We start from the raw sequence: 16,389 nt of genomic DNA, 5'->3' as shown, positions 1-16,389 counted from the left end.
GGATGGCACGCATCATATCAGCCATCGAAGCTTCCTGAGTGCCAGAAGGGGGATTAGGAGCAACCACTACAGGGGAAGGAATAGGTTGTGGGGCATGAGGAGAGGAAAAATCAACAGAACGAGATGAACTTCTCCTGACTCTATCTCTCTCTAGCCTACGTGTATATTTTTGGAATTCGATAAAATCGAATTCCGAAAGCCCAACGCATTCCTCACATCGATCTTCCAATTGACAGGTTTTATCCCGACAATTGGAACAAACGGTGTGAGGATCGATAGAGGCCTTCGGAAGACGCCTTGAACAGTCCCTAGCATTACACTTCCTGAATTTTGGGACTTGAGAAGGGTCAGCCATTTTGAATTGGTCAAAGGGGAATTCAAAAACTATCCAAAGTCATCAACAAATAATCCGATATCAAAAAAAGAATGCAAGGATTTATTGAAGAGAAAGCCTGCACAGCGAAAGCTCAAAACTAGAAAAGTGTACTTCACCAAATAGTTGTGAAAACAAATCCAGTTAGCAACAGCGAATTAGTAGGTCTTGCCGGTAGCATGACAGAGAGAAAATTGAGTTCTTTGTTTACAATGAGTACTGGGTACTTGGACGACAGATGGCGCTGTTGAAGTACACCCCCTACCTGCATAGCGATCGCTGGCGGATTTTTTCCGTAGAGTTTTCTGTTGAGCAGCAGAGCTGCAGCTATTATAATCACCGGCTAAGTTAAATATTGAAAATTATTGTTTTAATCAACAATAAAATTTATACTGTAAATGCAAGAAAAATAAAGTTCCATTGCTACAAATCCTTTGCTTTTACTTAAGGTTTAACACCCCTTAATAGCAAGCAAAATAACACGAGTCCTTCATTTTACATATACAAAATAAATGTGGAAAATTACAAATTACTTTAATCATTTGTGATTGGTTCCTACATGAATACAAACCCTCTTCCTTTAATAGGGGACTTATGCTTAGATGGGAGGATAAGCAAACTGGCTGATTTACTATCTTAGGAGATATCTAAGCACTTTAGTCCTGTACAAGAGCACAAGTGATGACTCCTGCCAATCTCCTAATGACCTGGCCAGAAGATGCGGAAGGTGTTAGGGTAGGTCACTACCAGGAACTGATAAGACGGTCATGGAAAACCTATATCCGTGTGGAGGATATGTTATCAGAATGCATCGTCATTATGAAAATAGGTTGCATACATTTGGCCATCCTCCCCCTCAGTCTGGAAGGATGGGGAAGAAACTTCTATACAAAACTTGCAGATAAGAAAAGATGCTTGATCATGTGGCTCATCTAAATCTAGCATTCAATTCAGCAAATAACTGAGCAACTGCAGCACCCAAAGGAAGGGGAAGAAAGAAAGGGTAGGAGGGCCAGTCGATTTACCTTTCATGCTAGACTTACATCGTGACCGCCATCTTAGACGAGATATTTTTTGTCCTGTGAAGGAACTAAGCTTGCTACAAAATCTGTTGAGCAACTACCACCAGGCCAAGGATACCAGTATCCAGGGACCTGTGGGTATACTCCTGTAAATAATGGGCAGAAAACGACTCTGTTGCTACTCGACACTTGTCTTCACGAATTGTGCCCCGATATGTCTGATTTTGTGTGTTCAAATCTGGGATGCTCCCTTCATCTGGCGAGGAGCATGTCTGAGTGCCCCACAGAGCTAGAAAGAAACAGTGTTCTAAGATCTTTTCTCTTATTCCTTACGTTGCTGTGGGAAGAGTTGCAGTGTCCTCCCAGGACGGGAAGGCATGTCATCCTTGTCCCTGCTGGTCCCTTCTTATATGGAAGAGATAAAGGACTTGGGGTCAAGAATGGCTGGGTTCTACGTATGAACTTCTGAAACAAGATGATGGAGATCTTCTATCCTCCAGAATGACTTGTTATGCAACCCAAGATATGGTGTTTCTTACTTGCTTTGTCAGGGTTAAACTACTAGAGGATGGTCTAGAGGGTCAAAGTTATACCTGCTGCCCATCACTCAGGTTCAAGCAGGATTGCTTGAGAGATCTGCAAACTTGAAAAACTTTCCCTGTAACTTGAGCTCTCTAGAAGCTTCTCATGAGTCTAGACAATTTTTGTTAAGAATTCAGACATAAGTCCTAGTTAAAATTTTGTATCAAGAGCCGAGTGCAATTCTTCACTGCAAGGATTAAGGAGCTTCCTTGATGAAGGAAGAAGGAAAACAGCTGGTCTGGATTCCATCCACTGTAAAATATTGATAAGAAGTGTACAGTAAAGCTAGGAAAAATATATATTACTTTTAAAAATTTACGATTTTCATTATTAACTGGTAAATATAATATTTGTATTGCACTGTAAATTCTTTCACACCCATCAGACATTTATTTGTCCATGTTTTTTTCAGATTTATGCAACGCCTTACTCCCAGTAGGGAACCATTTGACACTAGTTGATAAACTAAGTGTAATAGTTTATCGTGTTTTGAACACAACCAATTAGGAACCACAACCAGAACCACAGTTGACATGTACTGGAGAGAACAATAGGGAACCAAAAACTGACATATGCTACTTTTGAGGCATTGTGATTAGAAACTGGATTATCCAAGCCTCTTCTACCAATAAGAGTTGAAATGTTAGAACAAGAGTTGGCAAAAGCCACTAACTCAAATACTATTCACTGGCACACCTCAAGTAATTATTCCTTGGCATGTTTCTAAGTATGAAATGCCGCCTGAATCGTGTCAAGACATCAAGGACTTTTTATGCGCATGCATTGTGACATGTTTGAGGAAATGTTGTTGTCCAGTCTGTGATTTCTTATTAGAAAAACAGATGAACCTTTTTTTTCATTCTTTAGAGATATAGACAACCTTGTGCTCATTTAACAAGCAAATATAGACTACAGTACTGAATTCTTTTCTGTTTATTATAATAACATGTGCTTGGGGGGTTGCTCCCTAAAGTAGTGTATATTGACAAATTTGGTCTTCATCGATGGTTAATGGTATTCAATTTTTTTTTCTTTTATTATTTTTTAAAAAGTAAATGTTGTGTTGTCCATTTATTTGCAGGGATGCAGTACACTGTATTCATGTATACCCTATATCACGTACCAAAACATATTCTCCGGAGAAGAAACATTCCTGATATGGAACCTCTTTTCTCGCATACGGGGCGAGACTGTACCAGGATTGTCTTCCCAAGTGGAAATGCTCTTGCTACATAACGGTACTTCTGTTGACGTTCTTCAAATTCTTGTCATCACTGAAGCGTACCAGTGCAGGAGAGGGACAGGGGCAGCTGATCATTCTTGGTCTTGCTTAAGATCTAGCACTGGGAGTATCTTGTATTGACACACACTCCCAGGGGGAGGGTCAGGATTTAGTACTGTACAGCACTGCTCCTTCCACAAAACTATGCAGCAGAATTTGTCGATGTCTTGTGAGACTCAGACCAATCAGACTCCTCCTCTTACAAGAGAGAAGGGGTCACAGTGCTTTTGTCCTTCTGGCTGAAGATGAATCTCTAGAGCTTTTTGAATTTGGAGGGTGAAGGAGGTGGCCTTCATCCTGACCAACGGTGTGAGTACTCGTTCCCATATGGGACCGAGTACTGGTAGCAGGAGCGTAAACAATTGTACCTCGTACCTCGTACTGAGGTATAGCACCGTCCTTCTTGTGCATACGCGAAACTGGTCAAAGTCTAGTAAAACTTTGAACGATCAGTCATTATAGGTGGTTTCTTCTTTATAGAGTAACTAGTGTCATATCTGAAGGATCAACAGCTCAGTAAAACCCTTCAAGTGTATTCTCATACCAGACAGAGAGTGGAATCTGGGTGAAACTCTGTAGAGGAAGGAACGACAACTTGAAGGTCTGGCTGAGGCTATGATGCTCCTAGCACCTGTACCCTCAGAGGCTAAAGAAGCACTAGGTGCGTCAGTTTCTAATGCGCGATCATAAGAGCATGGAACAGAGTTGCATGTAGACACGTGTAAAGGCCTAATGATGGTGAAGAGACTTGCCGATGGTAGCACATACGCAATGTGGCTGTCCTGATGTCGTTGTCTCCTGGCAACTGTCACATGAAGGACAGGAAAGACACCAGCCAGGGGGTCACGGAAGATACTAGCACTGGGGACACAGATAGTAAGGTACCCTTAGCTACCATCTCCCTCAAAATAGACATATAGGGCCTACCATCCAGACCTAATCAAGGGTAAAGAAAGCCAAGCCTTCCTTAGGTCAAACTCATTGGAGGTTGTCTGCACGGCCACAGGAGGTGAGCTTCCAGCCGCCATTGGGATACAGCGATCAGTGGGGAAACTCCACACACCACCAAGGCCTGAAAATCCCATCAACGAAGATCCAATACCTTCTTGCTCCTGCATACTCCAAGGGGAGTGATCCAGACACGTATACACCGAATTCACAGTAGCAAATGAACTCGATGAAGGAAGGAAAAAGGTGAAAGTCTTCCTCAGTGTTGTCTTGGGCTTTGCCAAGACAGAACCCAGAGAAGGCTTAGTTCTCTTCCTCCCCTTCAAAACATAGAATTGCACAGGAGGCCACAATCTGCACATGGTACATGGGGATGATTGCAAACAATCATAAACCCTACAAGAAGTGGTGAGATAGCGTAATCTACAGCTGATTATGTTATAAACTGGTTGCTAAGGCCACTCTTTTCCCAGCAAGTACAAATCTCTTACTTTACATCCATTACCAACAGTCAGTATTCACTTCTGTAAAGTAAAAGAAGCTCAATGCCTTTGAACTAGTCACAACAGTATGTTCGTACTTGTTCCGGCTAAAGACAAAAGTAAAGAATCTCTGAAAGGTGGGAGAGCAAGGCCAGTCATTTGCAAACACCCCCTGTCATTATCTACCTCATTAAGGAATTCAACTGCCATTCCATCTCCACTAAAGACATTCCCTATTTCAAAGGATGAAAGGTTTGTATATGCATAGAAACAAAATGATTTATGTACAGTACTGTACTGTATATTTTAAAAATAGGTTTACTAATGTACTGATTTAAGCCAACCCTAATCAGTCTGGGGGTATCAAATTATTAAATTTTCATAATAATATGTTATTTTCATTAGTAAAATAAATTTTTGAATATACTTACCCGATAATCATGTAGCTGTCAACTCCGTTGCCCGACAGAAATCTACGGACGGGATACGCCAGCGATCGCTATACAAGAGGGGGGTGTACTCACCAGCGCCATCTGTGGTCAGGTACTCCAGTACAGTACTTCTTGTCAACACCACCTCAATTTTTTCCTCGGTCCACTGGTTCTCTATGGGGAGGAAGGGTGGGTCAATTAAATCATGATTATCGGGTAAGTATATTCAAAAATTTATTTTACTAATGAAAATAACATTTTTCAATATTAATCTTACCCGATAATCATGTAGCTGATTCACACCCAGGGGGGTGGGTGAAAACCAGTGTACATGTTAATCAAGAAGCTAAGTATCCCGTATTTCATTTTTATCAGTTATTCAAAATAACAAATGAAATTATAAGTACCTGGTAAGGAAGTCGACTTGAACCATTACTCTGCCTTTAATAAGTACGTCTTCCTTACTGAGCGCAGCGGTCCTCTTAGGAGGCTGAACAACTCTTAGGTGCTGAAGTATAAAGGGCTGCAACCCATACTAAAGGACCTCATCACAACCTCTAACCTAGGCGCTTCTCAAGAAAGAATTGACCACCCGCCAAATCAACTAGGATGCGGAAGGCTTCTTAGCCCACCGTACAACCCAAAACAACAATAAAAGCATTCAAGAGAAAGGTTAAAAAGGTTATGGGATTATGGGAATGTAGTGGCTGAGCCCTCACCTACTACTGCACTCGCTGCTACGAATGGTCCCAGGGTGTAGCAGTTCTCGTAAAGAGACTGGACATCTTTGAGATAGAATGATGCAAACACTGACTTGCTCCTCCAATAGGTTGCATCCATAATACTCTGCAGAGAACGGTTCTGTTTGAAGGCCACTGAAGTAGCCACAGCTCTCACTTCATGTGTCCTTACCTTCAGCAAAGCAAGGTCTTCATCCTTCATGTGAGAATGAGCTTCTCTAATCAGAAGCCTTATGTAATAAGAAACTGCGTTCTTAGACATAGGCAGCGAAGGTTTCTTAATAGCACACCATAAGGCCTCTGATTGTCCTCGCAAGGGTTTTGACCTTTTAAGATAGTACTTAAGAGCTCTGACAGGGCAAAGTACTCTCTCCCGTTCGTTACCCACCAAGTTGGAAAGGCTAGGAATTTCGAACGATTTAGGCCAAGGACGTGAAGGAAGCTCGTTTTTAGCCAAAAAACCGAGCTGTAAGGAACATGTAGCCGTTTCAGATGTGAAACCTATGTTCCTGCTGAAGGCGTGAACCTCACTTACTCTTTTGGCTGTTGCAAGGCAGACGAGGAAAAGAGTTTTGAGAGTGAGGTCTTTGAAAGAGGCTGACTGGAGAGGTTCAAATCTAGATGACATAAGGAACCTTAGGACTACGTCTAGATTCCAGCCTGGAGTGGACAACCGACGTTCTTTAGAGGTCTCAAAAGACCTAAGGATGTCCTGCAGATCTTTGTTGGAGGAAAGATCCAAGCCTCTGTGGCGGAAAACCGCTGCCAACATACTTCTGTACCCCTTGATCGTAGGAGCTGATAGAGATCTAACATTCCTAAGATGTAACAGGAAGTCAGCAACTTGGGTTACAGTGGTACTGGTAGAGGAAACTGCATTGGTTCTGCACCAGCTACGGAAGACTTCCCACTTAGATTGATAGACTCTGCGAGTGGATATCCTCCTAGCTCTGGCAATCACTCTGGCTGCCTCCTTCGAAAAGCCTCTAGCTCTAGAGAGTCTTTCGATAGTCTGAAGGCAGTCAGACGAAGAGCGTGGAGGCTTGGGTGTACCTTCTTTACGTGAGGTTGACGTAGAAGGTCCACTCTTAGAGGGAGAGTCCTGGGAACGTCGACCAGCCATTGCAGTACCTCTGTGAACCATTCTCTTGCAGGCCAAAGGGGAGCAACCAGCGTCAGCCGTGTCCCTTCGTGAGAGACGAACTTCTGAAGAACCCTGTTGATGATCTTGAACGGCGGGAATGCATACAGGTCGAGGTGGGACCAATCCAGCAGAAAAGCATCCACGTGAACTGCTGCCGGGTCTGGAATCGGGGAACAGTACAATGGGAGCCTCTTGGTCATCGAGGTAGCGAACAGATCTATAGTTGGCTGACCCCACAGGGCCCAAAGTCTGCTGCACACGTTCTTGTGAAGGGTCCATTCTGTGGGGATGACTTGACCCTTCCTGCTGAGGCGATCTGCCGAGACATTCATATCGCCCTGAATGAACCTCGTTACCAGCGTGAGCTTTCGACTTTTTGACCAAATGAGGAGGTCCCTTGCGATCTCGAACAGCTTCCTCGAATGAGTCCCTCCCTGCTTGGAGATGTACGCCAAGGCTGTGGTGTCGTCGGAGTTCACCTCCACCACCTTGTTTAGCAGGAGGGACTTGAAGTTCCTTAAGGCCAGATGAACTGCCAACAACTCCTTGCAATTGATGTGAAGCGTTTCCTGTTCCTGGTTCCATGTCCCCGAGCATTCCTGTCCGTCGAATGTCGCGCCCCAGCCCGAGTCTGATGCGTCCGAGTAGAGATGAAGGTCGGGGGTCTGAACAGCTAATGAGAGACCCTCCTTGAGAAGAATGTTGTTCTTCCACCACGTTAGAGTAGCCCTCATCTCTTTGGAAACAGGAATAGAGACCGCCTCGAGCGTCATATCCTTGTTCCAGTGAGCTGCAAGATGGTACTGAAGGGGGCGGAGGTGGAGTCTCCCTAACTCGATGAACAGGGCTAACGATGAAAGAGTCCCTGTTAGACTCATCCACTGCCTCACCGAGCATCGGTTCTTCTTCAGCATGCTCAGGATGCACTCTAGGGCTTGGTTGATTCTTGGGGCCGACTGAAAAGCCCGAAAAGCTCGACTCTGAATCTCCATTCCCAGGTAAACGATGGTTTGGGAAGGAACGAGCTGGGACTTCTCTAAATTGACCAAGAGACCCAGTTCCTTGGTCAAATCCAAAGTCCATCTGAGACTCTCCAGACAGCGACGACTTGTGGGGGCTCTTAAAAGCCAGTCGTCTAAATAAAGGGAGGCTCTGATGTCTGCCAAGTGAAGGAATTTCGCAATATTCCTCATCAGTCGCGTAAACACAAGAGGTGCCGTGCTTAGGCCAAAGCACAGGGCTTGGAATTGGTACACAACCTCTCCAAAGACGAATCTCAGAAAAGGTTGGGAGTCTGGATGGATGGGAACGTGAAAGTAGGCGTCTTTCAGATCCAACGAGACCATCCAGTCCTCCTGCCTGACCGCTGCTAGGACCGACTTCGTCGTCTCCATTGTGAACGTCTGCTTGGTGACATAAGCATTGAGCGCACTGACGTCCAGCACCGGTCTCCAACCTCCTGTCTTCTTGGCCACCAGGAAGAGACGGTTGTAAAAGCCCGGGGATTGATGGTCCCGGACTATCACCACTGCCTCCTTCTGTAACAGGAGCGACACCTCTTGATGTAACGCTAGCCTCTTGTCCTTCTCCTTGTAGTTGGGAGAGAGGTTGATGGGAGATGTGGTCAGAGGGGGATTGCGGCATAACGGAATTCTGTAACCCTCCCTTAGCCACTTGACAGACTGAGCGTCTGCACCTCTTCTTTCCCAGGCTTGCCAGAAGGTCTTGAGTCTGGCTCCTACAGCTGTCTGGAGAGGAGGGAAGTCAAAGCTTGCTTTTCGTGGACTTGGCACCTTTCTTGGACTTGCCCCTGTGACTGTCTCCACGGGAACTTCCTCGGCTGGGGGCTCTGCCACGAAAGGGCGGAATGAATCTGGTAGCAGGTGTATCAGCCACAGGGGTGCGGTAAGATCTCGGCACTGAAGGTACGATTTTAGCCTTACGTGCTGAAGAGGCCATGAGGTCATGCGTATCTTTCTGGATAAGAGCCGCAGCCATCTCCTTGATTAGCTCCTCCGGAAACAGGAACTGGGAGAGAGGAGCAAACATCAACTGTGACCTCTGGCAAGGGGTGATACCAGTAGATAAGTAGGAGCATAAATGTTCCCTTTTCTTGAGGACTCCTGAGACAAAAATGGAAGCAAGTTCGCCAGAACCATCGCGAATTGCTCTGTCCATACAGGACATGATCAGCATGGCCGAGTCTTTGTCAGAAGGGGCAGTCTTCTTGCTCAAGGCCCCCAGGCACCAATCGAGGAAATTAAAAATTTCGAAGGCGCGAAAGACTCCCTTCAACAAGTGGTCCAGATCAGAAAAAGTCCAGCAGACCTTCGAGCGTCTCATAGCCGACCTACGGGGAGAGTCAACCAAACTTGAGAAGTCGGCCTGGGCAGAGGCAGGGACCCCCAAGCCTGGTTCCTCTCCCGTGGCATACCAGACGCCCAACTTAGAAGCCAGCTTAGGAGGAGGAAACACAAAAGATGTCCTTCCCAGTTGCTGCTTGGACTGCAACCAATCCCCTAAAACCCTCAAAGCTCTCTTTGATGATCTGGCGAGGACAAGCTTGGTGTAGGCAGACTTAATAGGCTGCATGCCTAGAGAAAACTCGGATGGGGGAGAACGAGGGGTTGCAGAAACGAAGTGTTCAGGGTATAACTCTCTGAACAGAGTCAGGACCTTACGAAAGTCTAATGAAGGTGGCGACGACTTGTGTTCCTCCACATCAGAAGAAGGATCATCCAGGTGAGCAGCTTCATCCTCAGAAACCTCATCTCCTGAGAGTTGAGAAGCGAGAGGTAACGGTATAGCGGCATGCTGAATGGCTGAATCCTGTAGAACGGGTGCATGCGCACTTGCGGATCCATCATCACGCCTCTGCTGAAGAGGATGAGGGCTGGCAATGACAAAGTCATGAGGCTGGGGTGAAGGAGGTTCTGCGGAGGTCTGAGGAGCAAGCGTGGTCAGAAGCGAATGCTGTAAGGCATGAGGCTCATGCTGCATGGTATGCGGTTCGTGTTGAATGGGAAGAGGCTCATGCTGCGAAGAATGCGGCTGCTGCATGCGTTGAGGAGGCTGCCTCATAGCATGAGGTTCCTGCCTCAAGGGTTGCGCCTGCCTCAAGGGTTGAGGAGGTTGCTGCGCAGAGAGAGGCTCTTGCCTCAAGGGTTGAGGCGGTTGCCGCATAGCATGAGGCTGCTGCCTCATGGGTGGAGGAGGTTGCCGCAACGCATGAGGCTCCTGCCTCCTGGGTAGAGGAGGTTGCCGCATAGCATGAGGCTCCTGCCTCAAGGGTTGAGGAGGTTGCCGCATAGCAAGAGGCTCCTGCCTCAAGGAAAGAGGAGGTTGCTGCATAGCGCTGGTACCTGGCAACTCCCAATGCGGCAGCTCACGCATGGAGGCAGGAGGAGCCTCAACATCATACGTCTGGCAGGGTGGACTGCGCAGAGGTGGAGGAGCGCTCGCAGGAGGAGGTGTGCTAACCTTCTCTGCCTGAAACTCCTGCATCAAAACTGCAAGCTGAGACTGCATTGTCTGCAGCATAGACAACTTGGGATCAACAGAAGTTGGAGCAGAGGCCTGTTGAGGCATCGCTTTACCTCTCTTAGGAGGTGTGCAGTCATCAGATGACTGCGGCGAGTCCGAACTGGCCCAGTGGCTACACCTGGGCCGTTGGACTCGCTCAGCCGGGACCTTACGTTTAAGAGGTCGTGAGACCTGGGTCCAGCGTTTCCTCCTGGAAACTTCTTCCGCAGACGAGGAATTTAAGGGCTCAATCGTCTGGGAGTGGAAGTGACGATCTCTATCAGATACGCCCGCAACCACTGAGGATACAACTGTGCGCCGATCAAGGCCTGCCGAACCCTTTTGCCCTTCGACGTTGCTTCTCCCCTGGGCTTGGGAGCTTGCAAGAGGTCCCGGACTGGGAGGACGACTGGCACGCACAGAAGTATCCTCATGCGCAACACTGACACTGACACTAGGCACAGCACTGGCACTAACACTTCCCACTGCACTTTTCACTTTAAGTTCCTTGACATCTGCCAAGAGAAGATTGTGGTCACTCACTAAAGACTCCACCTTATCACCTAGAGCCTGAATGGCACGTAACATATCCGACATATCAGGCTGAGCACTCGTAATAGGTTCGGGGGTCACCACTACAGGGGAAGGAAAAGGTTGAGGATCATGGGGGGAGGAATAAACCAAAGAGTGAGAAGAACTCCTCCTAACTCTCTCCCTCTCTAACCTAGTCGTATACTTGAGGAATTCATTAAAATCGAATTCCGAAAGCCCAGCACATTCCCCACATCGATCTTCCAACTGACAGGATTTTCCCCTACAGTCGGAACAAACGGTGTGAGGATCAACCGAGGCCTTCGGAAGACGCCTATTACAAGTCCTAACACTACATCGCCTAATTTTAGGAGCTTGAGAGTGGTCGGACATCTTGAATTTAGAGAACAGTCAAGGGGGAATTCCAAAGTAAAGCAAAGATCGTTAACCAATAAATCAATTTAATTCCAAAAGCTATCTAAGCTAAGGGAAAAGCTTCCTGTATAGCGAAGGCTAAATTTTAGAGCAAATACTTCACCAAAACCGTGAACAAAGACTCCAAAATCAACAGCGTATCCATGTAGGTCTTTCCGGCGGCACGACAGAGGAAAAATTGAGGTGGTGTTGACAAGAAGTACTGGAGTACCTGACCACAGATGGCGCTGGTGAGTACACCCCCCTCTTGTATAGCGATCGCTGGCGTATCCCGTCCGTAGATTTCTGTCGGGCAACGGAGTTGACAGCTACATGATTATCGGGTAAGATTAATATTGAAAACTTATAAAGCCATTGAAGCATTAGCAAAATCTACTGTTAGCCAAGGTCATACCAGTCTACTTTAGGGTAAGGTAAGCACACAGTCCAAAGATGTTGCAGCCAACCCGTAAATAAAGTCAGGTGTAATAGGTTAGGTTACATGGGAAACCTTAGGTTCGATCATTGTTTGAAGAGACTGAAATATATTTTTTCAGTCGTAACTAATAATGCCACATCCATAAGATCATTACCATAACACAAAGGGGAGCAACAATATAGACGCCAGAAGAGAGAAAACGACAGGTAAATAACCTGCCTTGATCAAGCATTTGTAGTTTGAGCAAGGAATGAGACACTAGCAGCCACACAATTCCAGAAGTGATATGTTTACTGTATGACATCTGGTTGTTATTTTTTGGTTATAAATGGTTGCACCTTGTCTAAAAGGATTGTAAGATATGTTGGGTACATTCTTGTGTACTTTTGCTAAAGTCTGAGTCATAGTCATTATGCAGTTTTATGTAAAATAGTTACAAAGGTTCCCCTTGATATTTAAAGTGTAGCAATTATAATACTTGAGTGCCATTTTCATTTCTATTTCAATCTTACTGCTAGCCGTGGCAATGATATCTGACTGCACTAGACTGGAATAACTACCTAACATTTGAGCCCATAAGTTCAACTAAGTTGAGTAGGCCTACCTATGTAGACATAGGTTTTCAACTTTGTCCACAGTCTATGTCTGCTGAATGAGTTAAGAAACCAAGGGGCTAAACAAGACCCGGTAGCACTGTTTCTTGCCAAATCCTTGCCTTTGGTTTTTGCATTTCTTATGTTATTGCAGCTCATTCCTGCCAACCCTAACGATCTTTGCTCAGCATACAGTGCCCAGTCGTGTGGATGTGGTATAATGCTTCAAACATCTATAAGTTAAAAAATACATGTTTCCAACAAATATTTTCATCAGCTCCATTCTAATTACCTATAAATAAACCTTATACACCTCTTATTTTCTTTGAAAGGGTTACTGTACTAATATATAATGAATCGACTTCTTATCTAATGATACCCCACAAGGAATGGATAGACTATGCATAACAGTCAGTTTACTATTAATGCATTAAACTTTAATTGATAGGTAATTTAATGGATTAATCTTTGCCATGTCAATACAGTAGTTACAAAAAGTTAAGGGGTGTATGTAGTTAGTTGACAGTGTAAACTTTCATATTATTTGTCTAATGGATTTTCTTCATGGGAAAAATGTTGTTTGTTATCGTCTGAAATATGATATTACGAAGAAGGTTTTACAATCTTTTAAAAATTATGATTCATTTTCACCTTGCCTTGGAGTAAAGCTGGTTAGGAAGCAAACGCAGGTTTGAGACTTTGCCTTAGGGTAAGCTCAGAACACGGCCGTCTAAGTGGAAGCTTCTATGGTACGTACGTAAGGTTATGGGTAAATTTTTTATATTAAAACAATATTTTTTATTGCATCAAAAGTGGAAATAATGTGTATTCATAGGTGTTTTTAATAATAATTTCTAGGGAGAATTCATAGGTTTTGAGTTGATGTCGGTCGACTACCAAGTAGTATTAATGAAATACAATCAAAACACTGGAGTTATTGTTTGCCAGGACTACCAGACGCATAGAAAACATGATTTTCTATCTCATTTTCTAAGAAGTCGATCGTAACAGTGTTTATCCTATCAATTGAGATAATGATTTATTGGTTATTGTTCTGCTGTTATCTCCACTTCGCTCGCGATTAAACATTATCACATTGCTCTTATAATCTGGCAAGCGGAACATGTTTCGCAACATGTGTTAACCCTGTGGGCTAGTATTTCAGTGTTAATTATCAATTATACAAACTCAGAATTTGATTACCTCACTTACTGTTATCCAGCGATTCGTAGTTATGGGTTTAAGCGACTTTTCTAATAACGTTTTTTTGAAATATGATAATTGAAATCGTTTCGGGAAAATTGTGTTAATGTAAGATAAAACCAGGTTATGGTTCTTAGGTTAGGTTGGGTGGGGAACCTAAGGTAGAGCAGTGTTCTTGTTTGTTTCCCTTTTAAAACGTAGTTTCAACGTCATAACTTATAAAATTTTAGGGCAACTGGTCCGTCATTTCCAGCTAATAAGGCCCCAAAGTTAATTATTTTTTATTAGCTACGTTTATTAATAAACCAAAATTACTACAAAGACCTGGTCCCAAACAGCTTATTCGGAAGATACGTCTGCGGTCGGTCACTCTATCTATCAATTAATAAATAAATTTGAGGAGTCCGAGCCTATAACCTGTAATGTAATTGGTTTTTTTATGATAACAAATAAATTTCATTCAAATTCTATCCCATTCTACCTTGAAATGAGTAGCAATAATACCTTATCAGTTTTGAGCCTTTGACAATGACAAAATGATGATGGTATCAATTAGTATTAGTAATATTAAAGTAGTAATCCCTGAAACAGCTCTCTTTTCATTAGTTTCTTGCGACTGCCAAAATTGTTATTCAATTTTTTTTTCTTTAAATTTTATCTGTTATGGATAAACTTTATGCTTAAGTCTCTGCTAGTTACTATTTCTGTACAACGTCAACTTCAAGTGTTTGAAAATGCTTGTAAAATGGTAAGTACACAAAAATACAGTACTGTACTTACTTTACTTTAATGGCTGTTTATCACACGTGGAAATCCTGTGCCCTACAGGACCTAGAAGGTCTGTTTGTTATATACATTCTTTAATTTCTTATGTACTTTAGGCATTTCACATCGTATTTAGTGTTAATTATCAAATCTCATTATCAAAGCACTTAGAAAACAAGTCTCCAGTTTCTTCTTGAAAGCCTTAATTAATATCTTCAGTCTATCGGATATCTATAATGGGAGCTTGTTTCTCTCGTGACTGCACAGTTTCCTTATCAAAATGAACCCTTATTTTAATCTTATCTCTCTCTCTCTCTCTCTCTCTCTCTCTCTCTCTCTCTCTCTCTCTCTCTCTCTCTCTCTCTCTCTCTCTCTCTCTCTCTCTCTCTCTCTCTCTCTCTCTCCTTAAGCCTCTGTTATTATTATCTATGTTCAACGTTAACTTCATGTGCTGAAAAATGCTCATACAAAGATAATAAAACATACAGTTCTGTACTTATACAAGTTTCTTTTCTGTTAACCCTTTCACAGCATTTAGAACAAACTATATATTTTTAAATTGTATCTGTTTGATCATAATATATCATTTGTTAGTAAATTTTCATTGTTGCAAATATTTTGCATTTACCTCCCATTTATAGGTTATCCTTATTTCCTCTCCTCACTGGGCTATTTTACCCTGTTGGAGCCTTTGAGCTTATAGCAAATTGCTTTTCCAATTAGGGTTGTAGCTTGGCTAATAATAATAATAATAATAATAATAATAATAATAATAATAATAATAATAATAATAATAATAATAATAATAATAATAATAATAATAATAATAATAATAATAATAATCAGAAATTCAGTGTGACAGTGTAAATGATATGTGATCTAATATTGAATGGGAGTCACTGGGCTTCCTACGTAGCTATATGGGGGAAAATTTTGAGATATCGAGTTTGCAATTTAAAATGATGTGTGCACTTATACATCGGGAAACTTCAGACAGTCCTACAAGGAATGCTGCATTGAAAATTAAACTGCGTGGAGATATAAACGAACCTATCGGAATGATATCTTACGCATTTCCAAAACATACTGTTCTATAGCCTTTATTTCAAGAGTGCTAGAATACGTAATTCTTGAACAACTAATTAGTCATTTAGAAAAGAAATAGAAGCTTTGCTTACAGAAAATCATACTCTACGGAGACAGCTATCTGTTCTGTTATAAATGATATGCAGGAAATGATGGAAGAAAACAAGTGTATTAGTTTAATATTACTTGTTCTTAGTACTGCCTTTGATACAGTTGTGCACGAACTGCTACTAAACGATCTACAGTCTATCGGTGTTGAAGATCCAATTTCTAAATATTTAAAAGACTACCTGGTTGACAGAAATTACTGTGTGCAAATTGGAAATTTTTATTCATCACATGAACCTTTTAAACAGAGGGGTTTCCCAGAAGAATGTAGTGGGACCAATCTTATACTGTATCTATTCTATACTATTGTGCTGTAAAAAAAATATACAAAGCTCAAACTATTTGCAGATGATATATATATATATATATATATATATATATATATATATATATATATATATATATATATATATATATATATATATATATATATATATATATATATATATTAATATTAAGAGCTTAATACAGTGTATTATGATTTAAGGTTGAGGTTGTGTCACCCTGTTAATACAATAGAGATATAAAAAAAATCTACTAAGTGAGCTACAACATAAAAGACATCGGAAATGTATTGGTGAAAGAAATATTCTTCAATATGTTTGAACACCACATGGTATGGGTAAAAGTAATTAAATAGTATGTTTCAGTTCGAAATTTAAATATTCAAGGGCTCCTTAATTCAAATGGCGTAACTAAAGTATCGGACTAAGATAGATATGTA

General features: G+C 42.6%; 1 protein-coding gene across 2 annotated transcripts in view; it reads right to left on the bottom strand.

Annotated features, from left to right (window-relative positions):
- Positions 1 to 14,746, bottom strand: part of LOC137632526 (uncharacterized) — a 123,204-nt gene extending 108,458 nt beyond the window's left edge. For both annotated transcript variants that reach the window (XM_068364503.1, XM_068364502.1), the window contains exon 1: positions 14,487 to 14,746. The gene's annotated coding sequence lies outside the window, so the exon portion shown is untranslated. The remainder of the gene's footprint in view (positions 1 to 14,486) is intronic.
- Between the last annotated feature and the right edge of the window lie 1,643 nt (positions 14,747 to 16,389).

The sequence above is a fragment of the Palaemon carinicauda genome, chromosome 41, assembly GCF_036898095.1.
Source record: "Palaemon carinicauda isolate YSFRI2023 chromosome 41, ASM3689809v2, whole genome shotgun sequence".
Classification (NCBI taxonomy): domain Eukaryota; kingdom Metazoa; phylum Arthropoda; class Malacostraca; order Decapoda; family Palaemonidae; genus Palaemon; species Palaemon carinicauda.
Note: the sequence above shows the minus strand (reverse complement) of the source record. Positions and strands in the feature narration are given on the sequence as shown.